General features: G+C 46.9%; 1 long non-coding RNA gene across 1 annotated transcript in view; it reads right to left on the bottom strand.

Annotated features, from left to right (window-relative positions):
- Positions 1–2,461: 2,461 nt before the first annotated feature.
- LOC124090264 (uncharacterized) overlaps positions 2,462–15,449 on the bottom strand; it is a 32,910-nt gene continuing 19,922 nt past the window's right edge. The window contains exons 3-4 of the long non-coding RNA XR_006851043.2: positions 4,675–4,755; positions 2,462–4,551 (exon numbers count right to left, since the gene is read on the bottom strand). This is a non-coding gene — a long non-coding RNA (uncharacterized LOC124090264). The remainder of the gene's footprint in view (positions 4,552–4,674; positions 4,756–15,449) is intronic.

Genomic DNA, 15,449 nt, shown 5'->3' with positions numbered 1-15,449 from the left:
AACTTGAGATTAATTCAGTAATAGCAGTCAATTTAGAACTTTGTTGTAGAATATTTTGCCTTAAATATGTTTATTCTTTTACCCCCAACATTTTCTGTGTATTATATGAGCCTAACAGGTCAATAATACACGTTTTTCCCACTCTCCATGAGTAATGTTTTTTTTTTTAACCTTGATTTTATTTATTTATTTTTATGTGGTGCTGAGAATCGAACCCAGGGCCTTGCACGTGCTAAGTGAGTGCTCTACCACTGAGCCATAACCCTCGCCTGAGTAGTTCGTAATTCTGTAACAAAGTAATAGGAACTTATTTCCATTATTTAAGGTAGGGAAAATTGGACTATATAACACCTTTACTCTTAATTTTAGCTTCTTTAGATGTAGATAAAAAAACAACATAGTGCCCAATTATGTTGAGTGTTATGCTGGAAAAGAATTTAGGAGGTAAGTGGTTTGAATCCAGTTTTATCCTGGGATTTGAACCCAGAGGCACTTTACCACTGAGCTACATCCCCAGTCCTTTTTCTTTTTTATTACGAGACAGGGGCTTGCTAAGTTGCCATGGATCTCACTAAATTTCTGAGGCTGGCCTCAAACTTGCAATCCTCCTGCCTCAGCCTCTGGAGTCACTGGGATTATAGGCATGTACCTCCTGGCCCAACTAGTTTTGTTTGGTGTTTTGTTTTTGTGCTAGTAGGGATTGAACCCAGGGCCTTGTGCATGCTAGGAAGCACTCTACCACTGAGCTCAGTTTTGAAGGATAACTAGTTGTTATTCATTTCATCAAATCTAAATGCTATTGACTATTCACATTATTTTATTTATTTGTTTATTTATTGGCGATTTCGGATTGAACCCAGCCCTTTTTTTTTTTTTTTAAACTTTGAGACAGGGTCCCACCAAGTTACCCAGTTCGACCTTGAACTTTCCATCTTCCTGCTTTAGCCTTGAGTTGAGTCGCTAGGATCTCTGGCATGCACCACCACACCCTGTACCACACTATTATTATAGATAACACTGAGAAAGGAAAACTCATCCAATTAACCATGACACAGCGACTTCTTGCATGTAGAAATGTTATTTTGTGCTTTCTGAAAGAGCTCTCTTAGATTTCCTTCAGCCCAGGAAGGGCTTTGTTTTAAATTTCCTACTTAAAACAAAGAAGGACCTGTAAAGGCAGAGATGAGAAGAGGGTGGTAAAATGCAAGAGAAGTCCACCTTGCCCTGCACAGGCTGGCCTGCTGGAAGTTCCAGTCTGTGGCCGATGGACTTCTAGGCGCTGGTCCAGTGGAGAGGGAAGACAGGACAAAAGGGTCTCGTAGGCTGGCTTGGAAAGAAGGGTGAGAAGGAGTCCTGGCTGAGTGTTCATGATGGGCTCAGCTCCTGGTTGAGTAGAATGGCCAGAAGGAGAGCTAAATGCCAAACTGAAGGGCTTGTTCGACAGCCATGATTGTGAAATGCAGCCTGTTGTCAGAAATTTAAAAGGTGCACCTTGACCAGAGGCAGGGAGCATCCCTCGCTCCCAGATCTTCGTTTCTAAATACCACTCTTCACACAAAGGAACCAGGACCTTGTGGGAAACAGCTAATTCTAGAGCCAGCTCAGAGAAAGAACAAGACAAACCTGGACTATCTGGTTGTGCCAGAAAACGAGGATGTGCTAAAAATGATAATAATAATAATAACAACAAATAAAATAAGCCAGGTGTGGTAGTTCACACCTGTAATCCCAGTTACCCTGGAGGTTAAGACAGGAGGATCACAAGTGCAAGGCCAGCCTTGGCAACTTACTGAGACAGTCTCAAAATAAAAAAGTAAAAAGGGCTGGAAATGTAACTCAGGGGGAGAGCACCGCTGGGTTCAATCCCAGGACTGCAAAATTAATTAATTAAATTAAATTTTTAAAGGGCTGTGGTTGTAGCTCAGTGGTAGAGTACTTGCCTAGCATGTGCAAGATCCTGGGCTCAGGCTGGGGTTGTGGGTCAGTGGTAGAGCGCTTGCCTCACATGCGTGAGGCCCTGGGTTCAATCATCAGCACCACATTAAAAAAAAAATAGATAAATACAAATAAAGGTATATTAAAAAAGAAAGATCCTGGCTCAACTCACAGGACCAAAACCAAACAAACAAATAAATAAAAAATAAATTAGATAAATGGGGAGTTGTCAATAGGTACAGGAGCCAGCATAACTGTGTTTCCCTGGACAAATTTGGCCTTATTTATACGAAGTAAATAATGAGAATGACAGATTATAACTCAAAGAATTATATAAGAATCCATGGATCTCTTTTGATTTAAATAAAAGAATGAATAAACAATGTTTGGGGTCTGGGGATGCAGCTCAGTGGTAGAGCTTTTGCCGAGCATGCTTGAGACCCTAGGTTTCAACCCAGCACCACAAATAAAGAAGTAAAAAAATCCATCCAACAACAACAATAAATGGGGAAGGAAAGAAGCTCTTCTTTAATGTAGAATGCAGAAATAATAACAGAATTTTTACACTTTGCTGTCATATATAACAAATTAGAATAAATAAATAAATTTAATTAAAAAACCCAAAAATTTCAACTCATCATTTAAGGCTGGGCACAGTGGTGCGCGCCTGTAATCCTAGCAGTTCAGGAGGCTGAGGCAGGAGGATCACAAGTTCAAAGCCACCCTCAGCAATTCAGCAAGGCCCTAAGCAATTTAGTTAAGACCCTGTCTCAAAATAAAATATAAGAGGCTGGGGTTGTGGCTCAGTGGTAGAGCACTTGCCTTGCATGTGTGAGGCCCTGGGTTCGATCCTCAGTACCACATAAAAAATAAATAAATAAAGGTATTGTGTCTATCTACAACTAAAAATATTAAAATAAAATAAAATATAAAAAGGGCTGGGGGTGCTGGGGCCGTAGCTCAAAGGCAGAGCACTTGCCTAGCATGTGTGAGGTACTGGGTTCGATCCTTAGCACCACATAAAAATGAAACAAATAAAATAAAGGCATGCTGTTCATGTACCACTACAAAAAAATAAAAATTAAAAAAGGGGGTGGGGAAGTGACTGAGAGGTTAACTGTCCCTGGGTTCAATCCCCAGTACCAAAAATAAATAAAATAATTGCTTGACTATCACCATAATATTAACCATTTCAGGCAAAATTCATCAATGGAGGCTGCAACTACAGGTTGAGCATTCCTAATCTGAAAGTCCAGTATCTGAAATGTTCTACCCAAGACCTGAACTTTTTGAGTGTTATGTCAGTGTTCAAAAAACTTTGAATTTTGAAGCATGTCAGATTTTGGATTTTCAGATTAGAGATGTTCAGTCAGTAAAGTCAATATGAATATTCCAAAATTCTTAAAACTCCCAAATTTAAAACACTTCTGGTCCCAAGCATTTTGGATAAGGGATATTCAACATGTAATGGGTGATAGGAAACAAGACATTTTCATATCTCGAAATATCTCCCCAAAGAAATCTGCTGATGACAAAGTGAGGAAAATCAAATCTGGATTCTGAGAAAAGTAGCAAACATGGAGTGATCCAAGTTCATACCAGTAATGGGACAATAATGTGTCCCTCCATGGGATGCCCTGAGATGGCCACGACAGCATCTGTGTGCTATCCCTGACCTCCAAATCTACAGGACCTGAATCTAACCAAGCAGGAACACCAGACAGACCCACCTGAAGTATATTCCTCAAAATCAGTGGTCTGTCCCCTAAAGAAATTTCAAGGTCATGAACGACAAGGAAAGACTGAATAATACTAGACTAAAGGATATTGAAGAGACATGGCAACTAAATACAATATGTAGGCTTGCACTGGGCACTGGACCAGAGAAAGTTTCTTCTTTTACTATAAAGGACTTTAGTAGGATAGTTGGAGGCATTTGAAAAATGTCTGTACATCAAACAATAGAACGGTAGCCTTGCTAATTTTCTGATTTGGATAAACATACTGTGGTTGTTATGTAAGTGAATGACCTTGTTTTTTTTTTTTAGAAATGCACATAGAAATATTTAAGGATAAAGAGACATATATGTCACCTACTCTCAATCAGTTCAGAAAAAAAAAAGTAAGTGTACACACCTACTTCCTGTACATATAAAGAGAAAAGGTTGATTAAAAAGAGAGAAAAGAGGAGGAGAGTGGCTCAGTGGTCGACTGCTTGCCTAGCATGCATGAGGGCCTGGGTTCAATCTTCAGCACTGAAAAAATAAAGAGAGAGAGAAGAGGGAGATGGATAAAATGGTAATATGCTAAAACTGTTTAAGAATCAACTCTCTTTTTTTAAAATATTTATTTATTAGTTTTCGGTGGACACAACATCTTTATTTTTATGTGGTGCTGAGGATCAAACCCAGTGCCCCACGAATGCCAGGCGAGCGCATTACCGCTTGAGCCATATCCCCAGCCCAAGAATCAACTCTCAAGGGGAAAAAGTCCAGCTACCAATTATTTCTGGGGTGCTCTTGTCCACGGCCAATTTCACACTGGCATCGCGAAGTCCATGAAGAGGGAGTTGGGAAGGAACCCAGCAACCAGCGCAGACGCAAGCAGGGTAAAAGGCTAACGTTCAGGGAAAACGAGCAAAGGGAAGACGGGGATTATTTGTATGATTTTTTTTTGCAACTTTTATGTATTCTGACATTATTTCAAAATCGACAGTTCAGTGTTTCCTAAGTAACTTACAATGAAGGAGTTGCAGTAACTGAACTTGGGAAGAGAGTGCATGGCCCCTTCAGGTAGAGGTGATCCATTGTGTGCAGAAGCCTTGTGGATGGAGAAAGCACAATTCATTTAGAAAACAATAATAAAGAAAGACTGCCCCACCCCCCACCCCCTGGGGAGGGGGGGGCCAGTGGCACACGCCTGTAATTCCAGCCGCTCAGGAGGCTGAGGCAGGAGGATTCCAAGTTCAGAGCCATCCTCAGCAATTCAGCCAGGCCCTAAGCAACTCAGTGGGACCCTGTCTCTAAATAAGATACAAAATAGGGCTGGGGATGTGGCTCAGTGGTTAAGCAACCCTGAGTTCAATCCCTGGTGCCCAAAAAAACAAAGACTGAGTAGCTGGGCCTAGACATGCAAAGTGAGCCGAGAGGTGGGCAGGGGCCAGGACCTGGAGGTCTATAGGCCCAGCCAGGACTTGGGTCCTTGTGCCCAGAGCAGGGGGAGCCATCCTACCCCTCTAAGCAGCAGGTGAGGAATGTGACCTTATTGGCCTTCATCCCTCTGAACCCTGCGCTCCCTCAGTAAACTGGGGAGTGGGACATTACTGCTACCTTTTCTGGTTGACTCTACCCTCACATCCCCCAGGGGTCTTTTTGCTCAATTGGAGTTGAGAGGAGTTGGCATGGACAGGGCCCAGCACACCCCACAGGCTGCTAGTGAGTTCTGATAACCCAGGCCCAGTCCCACCTTCTCCCCTCAGACTTATCGGAGGCCTCCCCTTCTCCACCAGCCTCCTGCAGCCTGACTTGAATATTCGAGTCAAACCTCTCACTTTGAAAGTCCAGAGCCCTGTGGGACTGGAGCCGGCTGAGTTCAATGTGGAATGAATGGGCTGTTTGAAGGGTTCTCCCTGGGCAACCTCCAGGCTTGGGACAGTCTGAGTGGTTGTGGGCTTCCTTTTTTCCAGATGAATCACTCTGTGTGTCTAGGACTGGTGAGCTGTCCCCTGACATGTGGGGCCCCTGCATAACAGTGTGTCACCCAGCTCCTCCTGTGTGGATACCCTGAACCTGGCCTCCAGAAACTGGCGTTAGCTGTGTGCCACCAGCTCCTCAGATCTGTCACCATGCAGTCCACGCACGTCCCACCCGTGAGCAGCACCGTGAGCGGGCACACTGTTGTGTCCACCTTGCAAGAAAGCAAACTGAGGCTGGAAAGGCTTCCAGGCATATCTGAGTTTGCAGAGCTGACCCAAAGATTCAACCCTGTTCAACCTTGACCTCCCCAGCCTGCACTGCCCACAACCCCACCCTTCCTCTGTCTGGTGGCTCCTGTGCCACTGTCTCTTGGCTTGGGCATCAGCATCCAGGCCCTATGGACAAGAATATTGAGGGCCCTGCTGTACAGGAAGGGGTTAACTGGGATGCCCTCAGCAAGCTCTGGTTTGATGGAGGCCGGTTGCCATGGCAACAGAAGGTTTGAGGATAAGTGAGGCCAGCAGGATCTTCTGAATGACTAGATGTACAGCCCCTATGCTGATTCTGTGGTGAAACCCTCCCGGTATTGTCTGGGACTCCACATAACCACCAGGTGTGCTGGGCAGGGCTGAGGGCAGGGGTTCCCTGAATCAGCAGAGGCCAGGCGGCCTGGGCTCTGCTGCAGTCTCTTCCCCAGGCAGCTCCAGCCAGCTCTGCCCAGGGTGCCTTTTCCACCAGGAAGTTCCCAGGGCTCCTGCTTTTAGCTCAGAGCCACCTGGACTGGGCGAAACCAGGAAAGAGCAAAGATTTGGGTCCAAAAGAAGTCGATCCATCGTTCCTTGATTTATTCACTTGCTAGATATCCACTGCTCGCTGACAATACAACAGTCACTGTGTTAGGTTCTGTGACTGGGGTTACAGCCACGAGTCGGACTTGCTTTGCTCTCATGAAGCTTCTCTTCCAGCGGGTAAGAAGTCCCCAGCAAGCCCCTACTTTGGGCAAATCCCAGCAGCTCAGGAGGCTGAGGCAGGAGAATCGAGAGCTCAGAGCCAGCCTCAGCAACTTAGTGAGGACCAAAGCAATTCAGTGAGACCCCTGTCTCTAAATAAAATACAAAAAAGGGCTGAGATGTGGCTTGAGCACCTCTGGGTTCAATCCCCAGTACCAAAAAGAAAGAAAGAAAAATTGCCCACCTTGCAGGGATGCTGTGTAGATGAGATGACAAATTTGAAGCATTTACCTGAACACCCAGCACATAGTAGGACCAAACGTGCAGTGATGATATTGATGTCCAGAGGCTTCTCGCCTTTCACTCTAGCATCAGAAGCTCCAGGAGATGATAAAACATGAAAAAGGGGCTCCAGGTTGTGGTCCCTGCAGGTTACTTTGAGCCACATCTCAACACTGACCCCCTTAGCAGACCCCACTCTTCCATCTTTGTGCAGGTGAACTTGGCCTCAGTTTACCCATCTATAGTGCAGGGGTGACCCTCTAACACTTATAGGAGGCAATGTACCTTAATGGCTGGTCAGTTCCAAAGTGGATTCTTGACCACTCTGTTCCACTCTCTCGGCCACCCTAGGTCAGAAGAGACCCAGGCCCCTGATGATAAGACCCCATGCTGGGCCACCCACTCCAGCCTAAAATTGCTTTTAGCTTACAACAGGGATCCCAGAAGCAATCAATTTGATTCGAGTTTGATTTCCTAAGCTGAACTACCCTAGCCCAAGGACTAATGCCTATACAGGACTCTGTCCCCCCGCCTCCCTGCTCATCTTGTCCCTGATCAGCCTGGAGTTGGTGTGCCTTGGAGGATGAAGCACAGTCTTGGTGAGAAAGAACTTGAGTCAGTGACCCTGTTTCATGGAGGGACCCTTTAGCTCAGAGCCACCTGGACAAGGTCAGCTCAGAAATGATTCTACCACAGCCCAGCACTAGGCAGGAAGACCAGCTGGGGGTGTGAGCTGATTACAAATAGGAGCAACGTGCAAAACAAATCCACACAAGGAAATCAGCAAAGAAGGAGAAACCCATCTAAGAATTTCATATTGTGGGGCTGGAGATGTGGCTCAAGCGGTAGTGCGCTCGCCTGGCATGCGTGCGGCCCGGGTTCGATCCTCGGCACCACATACAAACAAAGATGTTGTGTCCGCCGAGAACTAAAAAATAAATATTAAAAATTCTCTCTCTCTCTCTCTCTCTTTAAAAAAAAAAAGAATTTCACATTACATATTTCAAAAACTGAAAGATTTCAAAGTGGTCATCTTGGAATCATGCGAAGTGTTGAAGGGCTCCCTCACATTTATTTGTAGCTTATATTTGATTATATTTTTGCACTTCTCCTTGGGGTGGAGATGCCCAATCTTTTCAGAGCTTAATGCCTCTAAAAGTCTTAATCAAGGCCTGGGAAATGGAAGTGGGGCTCACAGTCGGTGGGCTCCCCTCAAGTCTGTTCTGCATGACAGCTCTCTCCCTTGGAGGGTGAGGAGGGAAGATGTTTTTCCTCTCACTTCAGACTCACTCCAAAGGAGGCCAGATTAAGCCTGGTTGGAGGTGATGTTAATGAGTTATCCAGGATTTTCTTCTCTCCCCAATCTTGAATTTTCTTCTCCTCCATTGGGTGTCAGAATACACGTTTATACCAGGACAGTACTTGCAGAGCAGCTCAGGGCTGTCATTTGTTTATGAAATTCTTTCTAGAAGATCAGTGGGCTGGCAGGAAGCTGGGGGGTGGGTGGCTACAAGATTGGCAGAGGAACCGGAGATCCAGAAGCTTCCAGCCAGGCTGGCCCCTAAACTGGAAAATCTTTAACAAAGGATCCAGCAAACCACGAAGAAGAGGAAAGCAGGCAGACGCCCCAGTAAACACATTCCCCGGTGGGGTGGTCAGAACACTTGGGCAGCAGAGAGAAAGAACCAGGATGGTAGAGAGGGGCGGGCAGACCAGGAAGAATGTCCCAAGTAAACTGTTTGTTTTTCTGTCCTTCTTCCTTTTTTTTTTGGTCCTGGGGATTGAACCCAGGGGCACTTTACCACTGAGCTTCATCTTCAGCCCTTTATGTTATTATCATCTTAATCATCATCATCATTCAGGAACACATCATCGTTACCCAAAGTCCATGGTTTACGTTAGGCTCACTCTTGGGGCTGTATGTATATTCCATGGGTTTAGGCAAATGCACAATGACACAGGGCCATTGCAGCGTCCTTCAGAGCAGTGACATATCTCTGATTATTGATAGACCTCCAAACCCCTGGCATCCACTGATCTTTTTACTGACTCCACGGTTCGACCTCTTCTAGAGTGTCGTGTACTTGGAGTGATACCAAGTGTAGCCTTATCAGATTGGCTCATCTCACTGAGTCAGATGCACTGAAGTTTCCTTCATATTCCATAACTTAATACTTCCTTTCCTTTGGCGCTGAATACGATTTCATTGTCTGGCTGTATCATTGTTTATTTATTCATCCACCCACTGAAGGACATATGGACTGCTTCCATGTTTTGTGAATTACCATACATGTCCATGGGCAGGTTTTTGTAGGGACTTAAGTTTTTGATTGATGTCGGCAAATACCAAGACTGTTCCGTGGTGGGATTCTGTAGTAGAGTATGTCTAGTTTTATAAGAAGCTGCCCAACTGTCTCCCACGGTGGTGCTACCATTTTACATTCTCGCCAGCAATGAGGGAGAGTTCCTGTTGCTCCTCATCCTCGCCAGCATTTGGTGTTGTCAGGTTCTGGGTTTCAGCCATTCTGAGAGATGCATGGTGATATCTCAATATTCTTGTTGTTTGTTTTTTATTTTAGTACTAGGGATTGAGCACAGGGCCTCTTACATGAGCTTTACCACTGAGCTACACACCTCGCTCCAAAGCTTCAATGTTGTTGTGGTGGTGTTTTTTCTGGATCCACGGATTGAGCCCAGGGGCGCTAAACCCCTGAGCCACATCCCCGGCCCTTGTTATTTTTCATTTTGAGAAAGAATGTTGGTAAGTCCTTAAGGTCTCAATAAGTTGTTTAGGCTGGCTTTGAACTCATGATCCTCCTGCCTCAGCCTCCACTGTGCCCAGTTACAGTGTTGTTTTAATTTGTAATTCCCTAATGACACCAGGTTGAACATCGTTTCAGATGCTTACTTGCTACTTGCACATCTCCTTTGGTGATGTGTTCATTCAGGTCTTTTACTTACTTTTTATTTATTTTTCTTCTTTTTTTTAAGATTTAATGCAAGGGTGCTTTGCAAGTGTGTTTTACCACATCCTAATCCTTCTTAATTTTTATTCTAAGACAGGGTCTCACTAAGTTGCTTAGGGCTTCGAAAAGTTGCTGAGGCTGTCCTTGAACTTGTGATTCTCCTGCCTCAGCCTCACAAAAACCTGGCATTATAGGGATGCACCACTGTGCCCTTATCTCCCTGTTTTATTTTCACTCTCCCTACCAAACTGAACGCGCTCCTAACTGTCTCAGTGTCTGCTTCAGACCAACAGACGTAGTCAAAGGGAAGGGGAGTGGAGGACCCATTTAAATTGGGCGACCAGTGTTCTAGTTTGGATAGGACGTATCTCCCATCCCCAAATCTTCTGTTAATGCAGGAATATTCACTGGTAAAATGATCAGATTACAGGCAGGCGCTGTGGCTGAGACAGGAGGATCCCAAGTTTGAGGCCAGCCTCAGCAAATTAGTGAGGTCCTGTCTCAAAATAAAAAATAAAAAGGGCTAGGGATGTAGCTCGTAAAGTGCCCTGGGTTAAATCCCTGGTGTCAAAAAACAAAACAAAAATAATAAAATACAATATAACGGTTGTTTCATGAGAGTTCACATAGACTGACAATGTGGTTACTGCAGGCAGGTGGGGCGTGGCTGGAGGAGGTGGGTCACTGGGGGTGTGTCCTAGAAGGGTGCCTCTCCCCTGTGGCCATTTCCCCCTTATCTTTCTCTGCTTCCTAACCCTGCCATGCGCTAAGCAGCTTCCCTTTAGCCATGATGTGCGGCCTCCCTTGGGCCCAGAGCAATGGAGACGCCCACCTGTGGACCTCTGAAACTGTGAGCCCCAAAGAAACTTTTCCTTCTCTAAGTTGTTCTTGTCAGGTACGTTGGTCACAGTGACAAAAAAAAAAAAAAAAAAAAAGCTAACTAAAGCAGCCGGGGAAGGCCTCATGGATAATGTCATTATGTTGGACTGATATCCGGAGCCAGGATAGCAAAGGGGACCAAGAGAGGGGATGGTGGGTGTGCAGGTTCTGGGCTATGACTGAGGCCGGAGGTGCCCAAGGAGTGAAAGGAGATCAAGTCACAAAGTGTCAAGATTGGAGTCGGGGCATGTGGTATAGGCCAGTCAAAATTTGAGCGGGGCGTGGTGGCACAGGTCTGTAATCCCAGCGGCTCAGGAAGCTGAAGCAGGAGGATCACAAGTTCTAGGCCAACCTCATCAATTTAGAGACCCTAACCAACTTCGTGAGACCTTGCCTTGAAATAAAAAGTAAAAAGGACTGGGGCTGTAGCTCAGTGGTAAGTACCTCCGGGTTCAATCCCTAGAGCAATAACAACAACAACAAAAAGTTTGATTTGTTCCAAATGCCATGGGAAGCACAGGAGGGGTTTGCAGCCCAGGAGTGACATGATCTGATGTGCATTTTTAAGAACTCGCATTGGCTGCTGGGTAGAGAATGGATGGGAAAGGAGAGGTCATTGAGGATAGCTTGGTGTTTATTGCTTTGGTGAATCTAGGTATCCCAGCCCAGCAACTTCTCTCCTCCAAAGACAGTCATGGTCCTGGGGTGGCAGAGTCGCACACACGCACAGCACACATTGCATGCGTGCGCACACGCATGCCTCATGTCTCCTGTGTCCATAAACACCCCTGCCACACTCTCCTGTGCAGACATGTACATGTTCTCTAGATGCAAACCGAAGGCATGTGAGTCTTGCAAACACCCCACTCCCATGTATTTACTTCCTCACTCAACTATGAGACACTGTCACGCACACTCGGCTCTACCCAGGCACCCGGAGCACTCCTCCACACGGTCACGCCATTTCCCATTTTCCAAAGGGAAGCAGGCCTGGCAGGGGATTAGCTAAGACAAAGAGGTTTGAGGGTTTATGATAGGAGGAGGGAATTGGAAGCCTACTTAGTCACAGGAGTAAGAAAATTCCGGAAGGCCTGTTTCACCCTGAATGGCACCTGATGGTTGGGCCAGCCAGTCATCAGAGACTGCATGAAAGCCTTCCTTCAACAGGTGTGTGGGAGTCCTCTGCGGTTCCTCCTCCAGCCCCTGCTGCCCACCTGCCCCTGGCTGTCATCGGCTCTGTCTGTCTGTCTGTCTGTCTGCTGACTCCCAGGGTATTACAGTGGTGATAGGGCAACTGCCCATAGGTTCTCCGCTCACAGCCCAGGAAGGAATGGGGCAAGTTTCGTTCAGGATCTCACCTGCCTCAGCAGGCAGAGGACAGGCTCAGGTGGGGTGGGAGCTGCTCTGGGAATACCTGAACCCCTTAGGTCTTTTCAAGGCCCTAAAGGACCTGCCCGCCTAGCTCCCCTCTGGCAACTCCCTTCTCCAGCTCTGAGCACCAGCCACAGTGACCAGCCAGCAACCAGAAGCTCTTGGAACAAACACCTTCAGATCCGCACATATACTGCCCCCACTCCCCACCCAGAACAGCTTCCTCATCCTTCCAGACTTAAGAGCCACCTCCTTGGGAAAGTCTTCCATACTGCTGTGATTCGAGGTCCCTCCTGTGCGCACCTCCACCTGGGCACTTCACTGTGCTGCCAGACCTGCTGGATTATGCCTGTGTGCCTCCCCTCGGGGCAGAGGGCGTATCTGTTCTGTGCACTGCTGCCTGGCACATAGCAAGTGCTCAATAAATAACCTGGGCATAAACGAATAAATAAAGGCTGCTCCTCTGTGTGAGTGAAAACAGAAAGGAGGTTGTTTTGGAAAAGGATTTCTTTTTCCTTCTCATCTTCTTTGTTACCCCAGGGACTAGTTGGAGATCACTAAGGCCCCAGCGCCCATCCAAGGATGGGCATGAATGCTCCTCTACCTGTCTTCTACTTCAGCCAGCTGTGGTGTGTGCTGCTGGAACAGCTTCAGGTGCCCTGAGCTGGGACTGGAGGTGATGGGGAGGCTTGGACAGTGCGGGTCACCAGGAGTGGAGAAATTCAGGTGACTAAATGTACTCCCCTATGAGGCTGAGCATTTGGTGATGGAAAGGAAGGCTGGGTGGTGGCTCAGTGGTAGAGCACTTGCCGAACATGCGTGAGGCACTGGGTTTGATTCTCAGCACCACATAAAAAATAAACCAATAAAATAAAGGCACGATGTTCACCTATAACTAATAAAAATATTTAAAAAAATAAAATAGGGGCTGGGGTTGTGGTTCAGAGGTAGAGCACTCACCTAGCATGCTTGAGGCACTGGTTTTGATCCTCAGCATCACAATAAATAAATAAATAAATAAAAGTATTGTGTCCAACTATCACTAAAAAATAAATATAAAAATATATAAAATAAAATAAAAAAGATCCCAGGAGCTTAGTGCAGTGATGCAAGTCTATAATCCCAGTAGCTCTGAAGGCTGAGGCAGGAGGATTTTGAGTTCATAGCCAGCCTCAGCAAAGATGAGGTGCTAAGCAGCTCAGTGAGACCCTGTCTCTAAATAAAATACAAAATAGGGCTGGGGATGTGGCTCAGTGGACAGGTGCCCCTGAGTTCAATCCCCGGTAGCGCCCCCCCCCCCAACAAAAATTAAAAAGGCTGGGGATGTAGCTCAATACCCAAAACTGCACAGAGAATTTTAAAAAGGCCCCAGGAGAAAGAAGTCCTTACGTGACCTGTCTAAGGCTGATTAAAGGGGAGGGCTGGCTAGGGCGTCGGCACTGCTGAGGAGTCAGTGGTGGCCAGGAGCAGTGCTCAGCCCCTTGGGACTTGGGCAGTGCTGGTAGGAGTGGATGCTGGACAAACAGGGAGCTGGCCTTTCGGATTCCAGCAGAACCCTACTTCCCTTTCAGAGAAGATTACAATATGAAAACTACTATGTTTAGTGAGGGTCTCCTACAGAGGGGGCAAGCCCATCCTGCTACCATTTCCAGTCCACGCCAGGACAGACATCACTAATTTATCACGAGTGCACCTATCACCTCCAGGCCAGGAAGAGGTGTCAGAATTCTGTGCATTGTGTTCCAAGGAGGGATTGCTGATAAAGGGCTCAGAAGGTGAATCCTTTTCTTTTCTTTTTTTTTGGACTGGGAATTAAATTTAGGGCACTCGTCTACTGAGCCACATCCCCAGTCCTTTTTTGTAATTTATCTACAGTCAGGGTCTCACTGAGTTGCTTAGGGCCTCAGTATGTTGCTGAGGCTGGCTTTGAACCTGCAATCCTCCTGCCTCAGCCTACACCAAGCTGTTGGGATTACAGGTGGGCGCCACTGCCCTTGGCTGTCAGTGTCCTTCTCTTGCCACTTCTCCATGCTGCCTCTTTCCACTGGGTACCTATTTTGCCATGTTGTGGCATTTACTGGAGATCTGTCACTTCCCAACCTTCAAATTCCCTGTTTCCTTTGGGTCCCAGAAAGAAACAGTGTTACCTTCACCAGGGGAATGGAGGAACATTTCAAGAAGATACTAGAACCAGGCACGGTGGCACATGCCTGTAATCCCAGTGGCTCAGGAGGCTGAGGCAGGAGGATTTCAAGTCAAAGCCAGCCTCAGCAACGGTGAGGCACTAAGCAACTCAGTGAGACCCTGTCTCTAAATAAAATACAAAATAGGGCGGGGATGTGGCTCAGTAGTCAAGTGCCCCTGAGTTCAATCTCCGGGACCAAAAAAAAAAAAAAAAAAAACCCAAGAAGATACTAGAAGGAATCCCACAAGGAATAATGAGGAGTTTGAAGGCCCTGGGAGGGAGGAGGCTGGAAGCTAGAGAGAGCCATAGCCACAAAGGGAAGGGACCAAGGGGACAAATACCCCAACCTCTCTATTCTCCCCTTCATTGTTCTCCAGTGGTGTCCCCAAATGGACAAGCCCAAGCAGAAGCCAAAGGCCTCAGCTGAGGCGGCCATGCAGGTCCACCTTCTGGACCTCAGCGTTGGGTGGAGGACAGGCAGCTGGAGGTCTGGAGGAACAAAAAGACAGGGTTCTTTAGCGTGTTCCTCTCCTGTTTGGGACCAGGGGTAGACACTTCCCTTCCTAGGGGGCGTTTATAAAACAGACCCTGCTTTTTACTATAGAAATCAAGGTCAGGGATTCCCTCTCCCCCTCCCTGCTGGCTGCCAGGGTGGGAGAGGAGGACCTAGGCTCAGTCAGAAAGTCCCATTGGGCCTCAGCATGGTGAGTAGCAGCCCAAACACTCAGAGTCAGTTGGAAATTATTCCTGGCAGAGATCTGGGTTGTGGCAGTGAAGTCACCATGTGGGCAGGGGAGACCATGGATGGCAGAAGGTGGGCCAGCAAGGGCATCCTAACCAGACTGCCCCACGGTGTCCCCTTGGCAGCCTTGCTTGGACCCTTCCCATTGGCCAAGGTGGGTCGCTCACTTTCCTGTGAGTGCCGTGAGCCTCCCCAAATCCTTCCAGTAGATCTACCCTCTGCTCATGCACGTCAGAGTCCATTTGTGTTGGTGCCCATGAGAAGCCTGATTGCTGCCACCATCCAGGACAGGTAGATGTTGCATTTTGGTGGCAGGTGGTCCTCTGGCAGGTGCACCAGGAATGCAGCAGGGGAGTCCGCAGATGCCCCCGACCTGCCAGGCCCTGCCATTCACCAATCAGGCGAGCTTGGTCCAAGGTCATTTGTGTGCTCAGCTGAACTCAA

This window comes from Marmota monax, unplaced genomic scaffold, assembly GCF_021218885.2.
Source record: "Marmota monax isolate L192 unplaced genomic scaffold, Marmota_monax_Labrador192_F-V1.1 WCK01_AAM20220418_F8-fsc00017, whole genome shotgun sequence".
NCBI lineage: Eukaryota > Metazoa > Chordata > Mammalia > Rodentia > Sciuridae > Marmota > Marmota monax.
The sequence above is the reverse complement of the archived record's forward strand: the minus strand, read 5'-3'. Positions and strand labels throughout refer to the sequence as shown.